Raw genomic sequence first — 15,928 nt, forward strand, 5'->3', positions numbered from 1 at the left:
ACCTACTAGCCTGTTGTCGTTGACCTACTAGCCTGTTGTCGTTGACCTACTAGCCTGTTGTCGTAGACCTACTAGCCTGTTGACCTACTAGCCTGTTGCCGTTGACCTACTAGCCTGTTGCCGTTGACCTACTAGCCTGTTGTCGTTGACCTACTAGCCTGTTGTCGTTGACCTACTAGCCTGTTGTCGTTGACCTACTAGCCTGTTGTCGTTGACCTACTAGCCTGTTGTCGTTGACCTACTAGCCTGTTGTCGTTGACCTACTAGCCTGTTGTCGTTGACCTACTAGCCTGTTGTCGTTAGACCTACTAGCCTGTTTGACCTACTAGCCTCGTAGACCTACTAGCCTGTTGTCGTTGACCTACTAGCCTGTTGTCGTTGACCTACTAGCCTGTTGCCGTTGACCTACTAGCCTGTTGCCGTTGACCTACTAGCCTGTTGCCGTTGACCTACTAGCCTGTTGTCGTTGACCCTAGCCTGTTGTCGTTGCCTGTTGTCGTTGACCTACTAGCCTGTTGTCGTAGACCTACTAGCCTGTTGTCGTTGACCTACTAGCCTGTTGTCGTTGACCTACTAGCCTGTTGTCGTTGACCTACTAGCCTGTTGCCGTTGACCTACTAGCCTGTTGCCGTTGTCGTTGACCTACTAGCCTGTTGTCGTAGACCTACTAGCCTGTTGTCGTTGACCTACTAGCCTGTTGTGTTGACCTACTAGCCTGTTGTCGTTGACCTACTAGCCTGTTGCCGTTGACCTACTAGCCTGTTGACCTACTAGCCGTTGACCTACTAGCCTGTTGTCGTTGACCTACTAGCCTGTTGTCGTTGACCTACTAGCCTGTTGTCGTTGACCTACTAGCCTGTTGTCGTTGACCTACTAGCCTGTTGTCGTTGACCTACTAGCCTGTTGACCGTTGACCTACTAGCCTGTTGTTGTCGTGAGACCTACTAGCCTGTTGCCGTTGACCTACTAGCCTGTTGTCGTTGACCTACTAGCCTGTTGTCGTAGACCTACTAGCCTGTTGACCTACTAGCCTGTTGTCGTTGACCTACTAGCCTGTTGTCGTTGACCTACTAGCCTGTTGTCGTAGACCTACTAGCCTGTTGTCGTTGACCTACTAGCCTGTTGTCGTTGACCTAGCCTGTTGACCTACTAGCCTGTTGTCGTAGACCTACTAGCCTGTTGACCTACTAGCCTGTTGACCTACTAGCCTGTTGACCTACTAGCCTGTTGACCTACTAGCCTGTTGTCGTTGACCTACTAGCCTGTTGTCGTTGACCTACTAGCCTGTTGTCGTTGACCTACTAGCCTGTTGTCGTTGACCTACTAGCCTGTTGTCGTTGACCTACTAGCCTGTTGTCGTTGACCTACTAGCCTGTTGCCGTTGACCTAGCCTGTTGTGTTGACCTACTAGCCTGTTGTCGTTGACCTACTAGCCTGTTGTCGTTGACCTACTAGCCTACTAGCCTGTTGTCGTTGACCTACTAGCCTGTTGTCGTTGACCTAGCCTGTTGTCGTTGACCTACTAGCCTGTTGTCGTAGACCTACTAGCCTGTTGTCGTAGACCTACTAGCCTGTTGTCGTTGACCTACTAGCCTGTTGTCGTTGACCTACTAGCCTGTTGTCGTTGACCTACTAGCCTGTTGTCGTTGACCTACTAGCCTGTTGCCGTAGACCTACTAGCCTGTTGCCGTAGACCTACTAGCCTGTTGTCGTTCACCTTTGTTTGTTTATTGTTGTTGTTGTTTATTGTTGCCGTTGTTGTTGTTGTGAACTCCAGCAGGTGCAGCAGCCAGCCACTAGTCTGAAACAGTCCGTCAAAGATCGTCTGGGCCCTCTGCCTGCCGACAGCTCAGAGCCCAACCGAGACTCTCGTGTTGCCTCACAGAATGACTTTAAATCCAACCTATCAATGAAGGAGAGGCTGGGCTTCGCCTCTAAACCAGGAAGTACCCCGAGTGGCCCGGCAGGAAAGGTGAGAAAACAAGTCCACTGTGTCAACAAATCTAAATATAGTTTTTGACTTGAGTTTTCCTTTAAGTTGACCACCTCTCCACCAGGTGTTCTCCTATATGAGTCTACCTCTCCACCAGGTGTTCTCCTATATAAGTCCTCTACCAGGTGTCCTCCTATATGAGTCCTCAGTAATAATAACATGGTCCTCCTCTCCACCAGGTGTTCTCCTATATAAGTCCTCTCCACCAGGTGTTCTCCTATATAAGTCCTCTCTACCAGGTGTTCTCCTATATAAGTCCTCTCTACCAGGTGTTCTCCTATATGAGTCCTCTCCACCAGGTGTTCTCCTATATAAGTCCTCTCTACCAGGTGTTCTCCTATATGAGTCCTCTCCACCAGGTGTTCTCCTATATGAGTCCTCAGTAATAATAACATGGTCCTCCTCTCCACCAGGTGTTCTCCTATATGAGTCCTCAGTAATAATAACATGGTCCTCCTCTCCACCAGGTGTTCTCCTATATAAGTCCTCTCTACCAGGTGTTCTCCTATATAAGTCCTCTCTACCAGGTGTTCTCCTATATGAGTCCTCAGTAATAATAACATGGTCCTCCTCTCCACCAGGTGTTCTCCTATATAAGTCCTCTCCACCAGGTGTCCTCCTATATAAGTCCTCAGTAATAATAACATGGTCCTCCTCTCCACCAGGTGTTCTCCTATATAAGTCCTCTCCACCAGGTGTTCTCCAGTCCTCTCCACCAGGTGTTCTCCTATATAAGTCCTATATAAGTCCTCTCTACCAGGTGTTCTCCTATATGAGTCCTCTCCACCAGGTGTTCTCCTATATTAGTCCTCAGTAATAAAAACATGGTCCTCCTCTCTACCAGGTGTTCTCCTATATTAGTCCTCAGTAATAATAACATGGTCCTCCTCTCCACCAGGTGTTCTCCTATATTAGTCCTCAGTAATAATAACATGGTCCTCCTCTCCACCAGGTGTTCTCCACCTCTACGGGGCTGACTAAGACAGTGTACAACATGGCTGCTCTGAAAGCAGCTCAGAAGACGGCTCTGTTCGCTGGGGTCGCTGCTACAGAGGAGGCTATGAAGAATAAACAGGTGGGAGAGGAGAGGGAGGAGAGAGGGGGAGGGATGGGGAGGAGAGGGATGGGGAGGAGAGGGATGGGGAGGGAGGAGAGGGATGGGGAGGGAGGAGAGGGATGGGGAGAGGAGAGGGATGGGGAGGGAGGGAGGGAGGGAGGAGAGGGAGGGAGGGATGGGGAGGGAGGGAAAGGGAGGGATGGGGAGGGAGGGAAAGGGAGGGATGGGGAGGGAGGAGAGGGAGGGAGGGAGGGGGATGGGGAGGGAGGAGAGGGAGGGATGGGGAGGGAGGAGAGGGAGGGATGGAGAGGGAGGAGAGGGATGGGGAGGGAGGAGAGGGAGGGAGGGAGGAGAGGGATGGGAAAGGAGGGAGAGAGGGAGGGATGGATGGGAGGAGGAGGAGTTGGGTGGGAGGAGTTGGGTGGGAAGAGGAGAGCATGGGACTAAGGAGGAAGAGATGGATGGAGGAGAAGGTGGGGGGCTGGAAGGGGGAAATAAGGGTTAGGGAAGAGGGGTCATGTTCATCTCTTATCCTGTTAGGAGACTTCTGGGAAAAGAGTCTGAACGTAACAGTTGTCTTTATGTAGCTTTTCCAGACGCTCAGAGCACTTTACCGTGGTTGTGGAAGAGGTGGATTACCACTTTAATATTCCCCTGACAGGAAGCCCTGCGGCTCCAACAGGAAATGAGGAAGAAGAAGCAGGAAATCCTGGAAAAACACATCGAGACTCAGAAGGTGAGTCCCCATAGAGAATGATAGAGGTCTCTAGTGGCCAACAGGCTGTTTAAACAGCTCCATTAAGGGCCTCCCTTCCTTCCATTCCCCCCATAGAGAATGATAGAGGTCTCTAGTGGCCAACAGGCTGTTTAAACATGGGCAGGGCCATTAAGGACCTCCACCATGCTTCTGCCATTTTAAAGTAGTCAACGGCGTGGTGTTTTCGTATATGGGTTGTAAAAAGCCCTGCCCGTGCTGTCACAGACGCTGGCAACGGCACAGATATAAAGATGAGTCCTCTATCTATCTCTATGGTTTTACCCTCACCGCGGCTCAATCCATCTGTCCTTACCCATTGGAGAAGAAGGTCTGAGGTAGAGGAGATGAGGTGGCCATGTAAAATGAATCCTCTCTGGTCCCTAGAAGGTCGCTAGTATGATGTTTTTCCAAGGTCTGAGGTAGAGGAGATGTAAAATGAATCCTCTCTGGTCCCTAGAAGGTCGCTAGTATGATGTTTTTCCTAGGTCTGAGGTAGAGGAGATGAGGTGGCCATGTAAAATGAATCCCTCTGGTCCCTAGAAGGTCGCTAGTATGATGTTTTTCCAAGGTCTGAGGTAGAGGAGATGTAAAATGAATCCTCTCTGGTCCCTAGAAGGTCGCTAGTATGATGTTTTTCCAAGGTCTGAGGTAGAGGAGATGTAAAATGAATCCCTCTGGTCCCTAGAAGGTCGCTAGTATGATGTTTTTCCAAGGTCTGAGGTAGAGGAGATGTAAAATGAATCCTCTCTGGTCCCTAGAAGGTCGCTAGTATCGTGTTTTTCCTAGGTCTGAGGTAGAGGAGATGTAAAATTAATCCTCTCTGGTCCCTAGAAGGTCGCTAGTATGATGTTTTTCCTAGGTCTGAGGTAGAGGAGATGTAAAATGAATCCTCTCTGGTCCCTAGAAGGTCGCTAGTATGATGTTTTTCCAAGGTCTGAGGTAGAGGAGATGTGGCCAAAATGAATCCCTCTGGTCCCTAAAGGTCGCTAGTATGATGTTTTTCCAAGGTCTGAGGTAGAGGAGATGTAAAATGAATCCTCTCTGGTCCCTAGAAGGTCGCTAGTATGATGTTTTTCCTCTCTCGTACTCCCGCGGTCCAGCTGTTGATCTGTAAACTGGAGAAGAACAAGACGATGAAGGCAGGAGACAAGGCGGTGATCATGACAACGCTGGGAACGCTGACCAAGAGTATTACCAAACTACAGCAAGAGATCAAAGGGCTCTCTAACCCTTCGGGAGGACGGGGGGCGCCCAAGAGCAAGGCTCAGGTATATATACACACACACACACACAATACCTCAATCTTCATGACTCATGACTGTCAGGTAGAGAGAGGGTTCTGGTTATAACAGGTGGACATAGACTACTCTGGATCCTGGTTATAACAGGTGGACATAGACTACTCTGGATCCTGGTTATAACAGGTGGACATAGACTACTCTGGATCCTGGTTATAACAGGTGGACATAGACTACTCTGGATCCTGGTTATAACAGGTGGACATAGACTACTCTGGATCCTGGTTATAACAGGTGGACATAGACTACTCTGGATCCTGGTTATAACAGGTGGACATGGACTACTCTGGATCCTGGTTATAACAGGTGGACTACTCTGGATCCTGGTTATAACAGGTGGACATAGACTACTCTGGATCCTGGTTATAACAGGTGGACATAGACTACTCTGGATCCTGGTTATAACAGGTGGACTACTCTGGATCCTGGTTATAACAGGTGGACATAGACTACTCTGGATCCTGGTTATAACTGGTGGACATAGACTACTCTGGATCCTGGTTATAACAGGTGGACATAGACTACTCTGGATCCTGGTTATAACAGGTGGACTACTCTGGATCCTGGTTATAACAGGTGGACTACTCTGGATCCTAGTTATAACAGGTGGACATAGACTACTCTGGATCCTGGTTATAACAGGTGGACATAGACTACTCTGGATCCTGGTTATAACAGGTGGACTACTCTGGATCCTGGTTATAACAGGTGGACATAGACTACTCTGGATCCTGGTTATAACAGGTGTACATAGACTACTCTGGATCCTGGTTATAACAGGTGGACATAGACTACTCTGGATCCTGGTTATAACAGGTGGACATAGACTACTCTGGATCCTGGTTATAACAGGTGGACATAGACTACTCTGGATCCTGGTTATAACAGGTGGACATAGACTACTCTGGATCCTGGTTATAACAGGTGGACTACTCTGGATCCTGGTTATAACAGGTGGACTACTCTGGATCCTAGTTATAACAGGTGGACATAGACTACTCTGGATCCTGGTTATAACAGGTGGACATAGACTACTCTGGATCCTGGTTATAACAGGTGGACTACTCTGGATCCTGGTTATAACAGGTGGACTACTCTGGATCCTGGTTATAACAGGTGGACATAGACTACTCTGGATCCTGGTTATAACAGGTGTACATAGACTACTCTGGATCCTGGTTATAACAGGTGGACATAGACTACTCTGGATCCTGGTTATAACAGGTGGACATAGACTACTCTGGATCCTGGTTATAACAGGTGGACATAGACTACTCTGGATCCTGGTTATAACAGGTGGACTACTCTGGATCCTGGTTATAACAGGTGGACATAGACTACTCTGGATCCTGGTTATAACAGGTGGACATAGACTACTCTGGATCCTGGTTATAACAGGTGGACTACTCTGGATCCTGGTTATAACAGGTGGACATAGACTACTCTGGATCCTGGTTATAACAGGTGGACATAGACTACTCTGGATCCTGGTTATAACAGGTGGACATAGACTACTCTGGATCCTGGTTATAACAGGTGGACATAGACTACTCTGGATCCTGGTTATAACAGGTGGACATAGACTACTCTGGATCCTGGTTATAACAGGTGGACATAGACTACTCTGGATCCTGGTTATAACAGGTGGACATAGACTACTCTGGATCCTGGTTATAACAGGTGGACATAGACTACTCTGGATCCTGGTTATAACAGGTGGACATAGACTACTCTGGATCCTGGTTATAACAGGTGGACTACTCTGGATCCTGGTTATAACAGGTGGACATAGACTACTCTGGATCCTGGTTATAACAGGTGGACATAGACTACTCTGGATCCTGGTTATAACAGGTGGACATAGACTACTCTGGATCCTGGTTATAACAGACATGTAATAAGCACACAGAAAACATGCCATTTTAGAAGAGTCTGAAATGTTTTCTCCTCTGTCTCTGTCTGTCTCCTGTCTCTCTCTGTCTCCTGTCTCTCTAATAATAATAATCTCTCCTGGCTCCTGTCTGTCTCTCTTCTGTCTCTCCTGGCTCCTGTCTGTCTCCCTGTCTCCTCTCTCCTGTCTGTCTCTCTCCTGTCTCCTGTCTGTCTCTCTGTTTCCTGTCTCTCTCCTGTCTCCCTGTCTCCTCTCTCCTGTCTGTCTGTCTCCTCTCTCCTGTCTCTCTGTCTGTCTCCCTGTCTCCTGTCTCTCTGTCTGTAGGCTCAGAAGGAGTTGCTGGACACAGAACTGGACCTGTATAAGAAGACCCAGTCTGGAGAAGATACCGTTCAGCTGAAGATCAGATACACACAACTACAGTTAGAGGTAGGGGTCACCTGGAGGTCAGACACAACTACAGTTAGAGGTAGGGGGTCACCTGGAGGTCAGACACAACTACAGTTAGAGGTAGGGGTCACCTGGAGGTCAGACACAACTACAGTTAGAGGTAGGGGTCACCTGGAGGTCAGACACAACTACAGTTAGAGGTAGGGGTCACCTGGAGGTCAGACACAACTACAGTTAGAGGTAGGGGTCACCTGGAGGTCAGACACAACTACAGTTAGAGGTAGGGGTCACCTGGAGGTCAGACACAACTACAGTTAGAGGTAGGGGTCACCTGGAGGTCAGACACAACTACAGTTAGAGGTAGGGGTCACCTGGAGGTCAGATACACACAACTACAGTTAGAGGTAGGGGTCACCTGGAGGTCAGACACAACTACAGTTAGAGGTAGGGGGTCACCTGGAGGTCAGACACAACTACAGTTAGAGGTAGGGGTCACCTGGAGGTCAGACACAACTACAGTTAGAGGTAGGGGTCACCTGGAGGTCAGACACAACTACAGTTAGAGGTAGGGGTCACCTGGAGGTCAGACACAACTACAGTTAGAGGTAGGGGTCACCTGGAGGTCAGACACAACTACAGTTAGAGGAGGGGTCACCTGGAGGTCAGACACAACTACAGTTAGAGGTAGGGGTCACCTGGAGGTCAGACACAACTACAGTTAGAGGTAGGGGTCACCTGGAGGTCAGACACAACTACAGTTAGAGGTAGGGGTCACCTGGAGGTCAGACACAACTACAGTTAGAGGTAGGGGTCACCTGGAGGTCAGACACAACTACAGTTAGAGGTAGGGGTCACCTGGAGGTCAGACACAACTACAGTTAGAGGTAGGGGTCACCTGGAGGTCAGATACACACAACTACAGTTAGAGGTAGGGGTCACCTGGAGGTCAGACACAACTACAGTTAGAGGTAGGGGTCACCTGGAGGTCAGATACACACAACTACAGTTAGAGGTAGGGGTCACCTGGAGGTCAGATACACAAAACTACAGTTAGAGGTAGGGGTCAACTGGAGGTCAGACACAACTACAGTTAGAGGTAGGGGTCACCTGGAGGTCAGATACACACAACTACATTTAGAGGTAGGGGTCACCTGGAGGTCAGACACAACTACATTTAGAGGTAGGGGTCACCTGGAGGTCAGACACAACTACAGTTAGAGGTAGGGGTCACCTGGAGGTCAGACACAACTACATTTAGAGGTAGGGGTTCAACTGGAGGTCAGATTTGAGCCCTACATCGAACTAGTTGTCTGATTGATACATTTATTTCTGGCTGTCTCTCTGTTTAACCACCTGGGGGTGCTGTGTTTCATCTTTATATATACTGTCTGTCGTCTCTGTTTAACCACCTGGGGGTGCTGTGTTTCATCTTTATATATACTGTCTGTTGTCTCTCTGTTTAACCACCAGGGGGTGCTGTCACACTGTCAGATGTGTCTCATCTTTATATATACTGTCTTGTCTCTCTGTTCAACCACCAGGGGGTGCTGTCACACTGTCAGATGTGTCTCATCTTTATATATACTGTCTGTTGTCTCTCTGTTCAACCACCAGGGGGTGCTGTCACACTGTCAGATGTGTCTCATCTTTATATATACTGTCTGTTGTCTCTCTGTTCAACCACCAGGGGGTGCTGTCACACTGTCAGATGTGTCTCATCTTTATATATACTGTCTGTTGTCTCTCTGTTCTCTGTGCTGTGTTTCATCTTTATATATACTGTCTGATCGTCTCTTCTAAATTGCATTGTGTGTGTTGAGGTAACGTTGATCATCCTGTCGTTGTCCCCCTTCCTCTCCAGGCAGCTAAGAGGGGGATCCTGGCTCCAGGGCGGGGCAGAGGGGCTCATGCTCGAGGCCGTGGGGGCCTGAGAGGCAGGGGGAGGGGAAGGGGTTGCCGGGGGAGGGGTCTCCCTGTCCACTCTACAGTAGATCACAGACCCAGAGCCCTGGAGATCTCTGGCTTTACTGAGACTGACCTCCAGGATCTACTGCCACACTTTGCTGTGAGTTGAGCTTCTTCAACTAGTTTTAATGAACACAGTCTGGTTTTAAACTAGTTTTAATGAACCTAGTCTGGTTTTAAACTAGTTTAAATTAACCCAGTCTGGTTTTAAACTAGTTTTAATGAACCTAGTCTGGTTTTAAACTAGTTTTAATGAACCTAGTCTGGTTTAAACTAGTTTTAATGAACCCGGTCTGGTTTAAACTAGTTTTAATGAACCTAGTCTGGTTTGAACTAGTTTTAATGAACCCGGTCTGGTTTAAACTAGTTTTAATGAACCTAGTCTGGTTTATATGAATTACATTTGGAAAGTTTGTTGGAGGGCTTTATGTGATGTTTTGGTGGGAAAAATAGAAAATAGCTGTTGAATTGTTGAAAACAAAATGGTCGTCAGCAGTGCTCTGATATCTCTGGGACTAAGAGACCAGCGTGTTTTCACCCTTTCTGGACCAATCAGACACTCCCATCTTTCATCTTATTCCAGTCTTGTTGTTTTCCCCTTTTCTCAAGCAATTTGGAGAGTTGGAGGACTGTCAGATAGACGAGCCATCCTGTCTGGCTGTTATCACCTACAGGAGCAGACCAGAGGCTGAACAGGTAAAACACTTTTCAACCTCGTGACTCAAACTGGACGTTTTGAACCCAGTGCTGCCACGTTGGACAGTCATTCTCCACCTCGTTCTCTCATATGTCTTCCTCTCTTTCTCTCCCTTCCTGTCCTCTCCTGTCCCCTCCTGTGTTCCCTCCTGTCTTCCTCTCTTCCTCTCCCTTCCTGTCCCCTCCTGTGTTCCCTTCCTGTCCCCTCCTGTGTCCTCTCCTGTCCTCTCCTGTCCTCTCATGTCCTCTCCTGTGTCCTCCTCTCTCCCTTCCTGTCCTCCTCTCTCCCTTCCTGTCCCCTCCTGTGTCCTCTCCTGTCCTCTCATGTCCCCTCCTGTGTCTCCGCTGTCCGTCCTCCTCCCTCCGGTAGGCGGCGCTACACAGTGTCCGTCTGAACGGCAGCGATCTGCGTCTGTCCTGGCACAAGCCTGCCGTCTCCCTGACCTCCCAGGAGCCTGATGAGCAGGAGACGGATCATGACGAGGTGAATGTTGTTTTTCACCAGTTATGGACTACGATATGTTGCTAATGGTTGGGGGAAGTGTTTTCAGGATGTGCTAAGCAGGGTTGTGTCCAGCAGCACCACCTTCACCACTGCTGGCTTTTCTCCAGCAGCAGGGTTGGACCTGGTCCATACCACCCTGCATACCACTGCTGGCTTCCTTCTGAAGCTAAGCAGGGTTGGTCCTGGTCAGCAGCATACCACCCTGCATACCACTGCTGGCTTCCTTCTGAAGCTAAGCAGGGTCAGTCCCTGGATGGTAGACCAGATGCTGCTGGAAGTGGTGTTGGAGGGCCAGTAGGAGGCACTCTTTCCTCTGGTCTAAAGAAAAATAGTGATTGGGGACACTGCCCTGTGTAGGGTGCCGTCTTTCGGATGGGACGTTAAACAGGTGTCCTGACTCTCTGAGGTCATTAAAGATCCCATGGCACTTATCGTAAGAGTAGGGGTGTTAACCCCGGTGTCCTGGCTAAATTCCCAATCTGGCCCTCAAACCATCACGGTCACCTAATCATCCCCAGCGTCCAATTGGCTCATTCATCCCCCTCCTCCTCTCCCCTGTCACTATTCCCCAGGTCGTTGCTGTAAATGAGAACATGTTTCTCAGTCAACTGACCTGGTCAAATAACGGATACATAAAAAGGCCACATGAATCCAGTGAAAATGAGACGATGGGAGGCAAAAAAAAAGATGTCAGGTTGTTTTATCGTCTCTTTATTATCCCGAGGCCTCGGCCTTCCTCTGCTCTGTCGCTCCTTTACGTTCTTCAGTCTGAGACTGCCGTCGTTCCTTTACGTTCTTCAGTCTGAGACTGCCGTCGTTCCTTTACGTTCTTCAGTCTGAGACTGCCGTTCCCTTTACGTTCAGTCTGAGACGTTCTTCAGTCTGAGACTGCCGTTCCTTTCCTTTTACGTTCTTCAGTCTGAGACTGCCGTCAGTTCCTTTACGTTCTTCAGTCTGAGACTGCCGATCGTTCCTTTCAGTCGTTCTTCAGTCTGAGACTGCCGTCGTTCCTTACGTTCTTCAGTCTGAGACTGCGCGTACGCGTTCCTTTACGTTCTTCAGTCTGAGACTGCGCGCTCCCTTTACGTTCAGTCTGAGACTGCCCGTTAGTTTTCAGTCTGAGACTGCCGTCGTTCCTTTACGTTCTTCAGTCTGAGACTGCCGTCGTTCTTTACGTTCTTCAGTCTGAGAGAGTCGTTCCAACGTCTTGTTCAGTCTGTTCCTTTACGTTCTTCAGTCTGAGACAGTGCGTTCTTCGTCTGAGACTGCCGCTCTTCCCAACGTTCTTCAGTCTGAGACTGCCGTCAGTTCCTTTACGTTCTTCAGTCTGAGACTGCAACCCATTCCTTTACGTTCTTCAGTCTGAGACAGATAAGTCACGTTCTTCAGTCTGAGACTGCCGTCGTTCCTTTACGTTCTTCAGTCTGAGACTGCCGTCGTTCCAGTCTGAGACGTTCTTCAGTCTGAGTCCTTTACGTCTTTCTTCAGTCTGAGACTGCCGTCCCAACCTTTTACCTTTCTTCAGTCTGAGACTGCCGTCGTTCCTTTACATTCTTCAGTCTGAGACTGCCCGACAGTCCTTGTTCCTTACGTTCTTGTCTGAGACTGCCGTCGCTTTACGTTCTTCAGTCTGAGACTGCCGTCGTTCCTTTCGTTCTTCAGTCTGAGACTGCCCCGTTCCTTTACGTTCTTCAGTCTGAGACTGCCTGTCCCAACGTTCTTCAGTTTCTGGACCAATCAGCAGTCGCTCCTAAACAAGTCCTTTTGTGGCTCTGACCAGGGACAGGATAAGTCATCCCGGACTGAAGTCCCATCCCATAGTTTCTGGACCTAATCAGATCAGTCCCAAAGCCAGTTTCTGCTTTACCCCAACGTCTTGTTCTGGCTCTGTCCCAACCCATTAGTTTCTGGACCAATCAGACAGTCCCCAACGTCTTGTTCCGGCTCTGTCCCAACCCATTAGTTTCTGGACCAATCAGACAGTCCCCAACGTCTTGTTCCGGCTCTGTCCCAACCCATTAGTTTCTGACCAATCAGACAGTCCCCAACGTCTTGTTCCGGCTCTGTCCCAACCCATTAGTTTCTGGACCAATCAGACAGTCCCCAACGTCTTGTTCGGCTCTGTCCCAACCCATTAGTTTCTGGACCAATCAGACAGTCCCCAACGTCTTGTTCGGCTCTGTCCCAACCCATTAGTTTCTGGACCAATCAGACAGTCCCCAACGTCTTGTTCTGGCTCTGTCCCAACCCATTAGTTTCTGGACCAATCAGACAGTCCCCAACCCATTAGTTTCTGGACCAATCAGACAGTCCCCAACGTGTTGTTCTGGCTCTGTCCCAACCCATTAGTTTCTGGACCAATCAGACAGTCCCCAACCCATTAGTTTCTGGACCAATCAGACAGTCCCCAACGTCTTGTTCCGGCTCTGTCCCAACCCATTAGTTTCTGGACCAATCAGACAGTCCCCAACGTCTTGTTCTGGCTCTGTCCCAACCCATTAGTTTCTGGACCAATCAGACAGTCCCCAACGTGTTGTTCTGGCTCTGTCCCAACCCATTCATTAGTTTCTGGACCAATCAGACAGTCCCCAACCCATTAGTTTCTGGACCAATCAGACAGTCCCCAACGTCTTGTTCGGCTCTGTCCCAACCCATTAGTTTCTGGACCAATCAGACAGTCCCCAACGTCTTGTTCTGGCTCTGTCCCAACCCATTAGTTTCTGGACCAATCAGACAGTTTCTGGACCAATCAGACAGTCCCCAACGTGTTGTTCTGGCTCTGTCCCAACCCATTCGTTTCTGGACCAATCAGACAGTCAACCCATTATTTTCTGACCAATTAGTCCCAACCCATTTTCTGGACCAATCAGACACAGTCCCCAACCCATTAGTTTCTGGACCAATCAGGCAGTCCCCAACGTGTACTGGCTCTTCCCAACCCAGGGAAGCATTGACCAATCAACAGAGACCTACTCCGCTTTCAGAACTCATTGATTGGAGAAGAGGGCAACAGGGTAGCATAACGGTTGAGAGCGTTTGATCAGTAAACCCGAAAAGATTGCTGGTTCGAATCCCCCAGCCAACTAGGTGAAAAATCTCTGTGCCCTTAAGAGCAAGGCATTTAACCCTAATTTCTACTGTAAACCGCTCTAGTCAGCTAAATGACTCCTACTGTAAGATCTGGATAAGAGAGTCAGCTAAATGACTCCCTACTGTAAACCGCTCTGGATAAGAGAGTCAGCTAAATGACTCTCTACTGTAAACCGCTCTGGATAAGAGAGTCAGCTAAATGACTCTCTACTGTAAACCGCTCTGGATAAGAGAGTCAGCTAAATGACTCTCTACTGTAAACCGCTCTGGATAAAAGAGCTAAAGTCTGTAAACCGCTCTAAAAATGTCAGCTAAATGACTCTTTACTGGTTCAATGACTAATGTAAAAACTAATGTCCTGTGGGCGTAACATGTGACCAGATTAAAGAGTTTAGGAGTAGCCAGAGATGATCTACTCTCTTGTTTTTCTTTCTTTATAAAAGTCTCGTCTTGTCCCTTTTTTGTAGTTCCAGGAAGAGTCGCTGATTGATGATGCGTTGCTCCAGGACGACGACGAGGAGGATGACGACAACGAACCCCGCCCCTGGCGCAGATGAAGACGGCCCCTGATTGGACGAAATGCTAACGCAATTTTGTTTTTCTTTTTTCTTTGCAGTTTCTGATTGGCTTTTTTTTTTAACTACTAGACTCATTTCACAATAGGTCAGAACCTAAACAGTTAATTAATTCTGTTGTGGCGATTCAGAAGATTACTAGACAAAGTCATGTGGGAGTTTCATGTAAATATAGTGGTTTATTCTTCTTCCTGCTTTTAATTTGTAAAAGTAGTTTAACATGAAGATTGGTACAGTTTTTTAAAATAGTTTCTTTGCTTATTGGATTCAAATGAAAATGATACTAGATTACTTTAGGGGGAAAAAACATTTTGGCGTTCAGATCAAATGATGCCATAAATGATGCCGTTGTGTTGAAACGCCTGATGTTTATTAACGGTGAGAATCGCAGAATGGTGAACTAAAAGACGGGAGAGTTTTGACTGTGTGTGATATTAGATTGCTTCTTGTGTAAATATTTTCTGTCTGGATTTTAATGATTTGTAATGACGGCTTTGGCTTCGGGATTCTTTCTTTCTTGGATTTATTTTTGAAATGTCAAAATAAATAAAATAAAGACTTTAAAATGGTCAAAAAAAATAAATGAAAAATCAGCTGCAAAAAAAAAAACTGAAAAAAACCCTGCAGCTGTGATGGCATTGATGAAACTAAACCAGCTAATACAAAACATCCCACAAAAAGAGCTGACTAAATAAAAGACCATTTAAAAAAAAAAAAAAAAAAAAAAATGTTTCACAAAAGAGCAAATTTCCATGTGGTTTTCCATTTACCATTAAAAAAAAAAATGTGTTAAGGCAAGAACTATTTTCCATGTCCACACTTGGTGAGGCTCGGCGTTAGAAAGACGGCGTGGTATCTCCGTAACGGTAAGTTCTGTTTCTCTTGGTGTGGTATCTCCGTAACGGTAACGGTGTTCTGCTATCTCCTTAAGTTCTGTGTGGTATCTCCGTAACGGTAAGTTCTGTTTCTCTTGGTGTGGTATCTCCGTAACGGTAAGTTCTGTTTCTCTTGGTGTGGTATCTCCGTAACGGTAAGTTCTGTTTCTCTTGGTGTGGTATCTCCGTAACGGTAAGTTCTGTTTCTCTTGGTGTGGTATCTCCGTAACGGTAAGTTCTGTTTCTCTCTTGGTATGGTATCTCCGTAACGGTAAGTTCTGTTTCTCTCTTGGTGTGGTATCTCCGTAACGGTAAGTTCTGTTTCTCTTGATGTGGTATCTCCATAACGGTAAGCTGTGTGGTATCTCCGTAACGGTAAGCTGTGTGGTATCTCCGTAACGGTAAGCTGTGTGGTATCTCCGTAACGGTAAGTTCTGTTTCTCTTGGTGTGGTGTCTCCGTAACAGTAAGTTCTGTTTCTCTTGGTGTGGAATCTCCGTAACGGTAAGCTGTGTGGTACCTCCATAATGGTGAGCTGTGTGGTATCCCCGTAATGGTGAGCTGTGTATCTGTAATGGTGAGCTGTGTGGTATCTCCATAATGGTGAGCTGTGTGGTTCTCTCTTGGTGTGGTAATGGTAAACTGTGTGGTTCTCTCTTGGTGTGGTAATGGTAAACTGTGTGGTTCTCTCTTGGTGTGGTAATGGTAAACTGTGTGGTTCTCTCTTGGTGTGGTAATGGTAAACTGTGGTTCTCTCTTGGTGTGGTAATGGTAAACTGTGTGGTTATCTCTTGGTGTGGTATCTCCGTAATGGTAAACTGTGTGGTTCTCTCTTGG

At 47.7% G+C, this 15,928-nt stretch overlaps 1 pseudogene across 1 annotated transcript in view; it reads left to right on the plus strand.

The window, feature by feature from the left end:
* LOC124018720 overlaps window positions 1-14,826 on the plus strand; it is a 35,194-nt pseudogene extending 20,368 nt beyond the window's left edge. The window contains exons 13-21 of the transcript XR_006835660.1: window positions 1,778-1,972; window positions 2,946-3,068; window positions 3,712-3,786; window positions 4,908-5,075; window positions 7,321-7,425; window positions 9,248-9,451; window positions 9,961-10,047; window positions 10,418-10,531; window positions 14,110-14,826. The product of XR_006835660.1 is annotated as an RNA-binding protein 26-like (transcript). The remainder of the gene's footprint in view (window positions 1-1,777; window positions 1,973-2,945; window positions 3,069-3,711; window positions 3,787-4,907; window positions 5,076-7,320; window positions 7,426-9,247; window positions 9,452-9,960; window positions 10,048-10,417; window positions 10,532-14,109) is intronic.
* The last annotated feature ends 1,102 nt before the right edge of the window (window positions 14,827-15,928 follow it).

The sequence above is a fragment of the Oncorhynchus gorbuscha genome, unplaced genomic scaffold (assembly GCF_021184085.1).
Source record: "Oncorhynchus gorbuscha isolate QuinsamMale2020 ecotype Even-year unplaced genomic scaffold, OgorEven_v1.0 Un_scaffold_572, whole genome shotgun sequence".
Taxonomy (NCBI): Eukaryota; Metazoa; Chordata; class Actinopteri; order Salmoniformes; family Salmonidae; genus Oncorhynchus; species Oncorhynchus gorbuscha.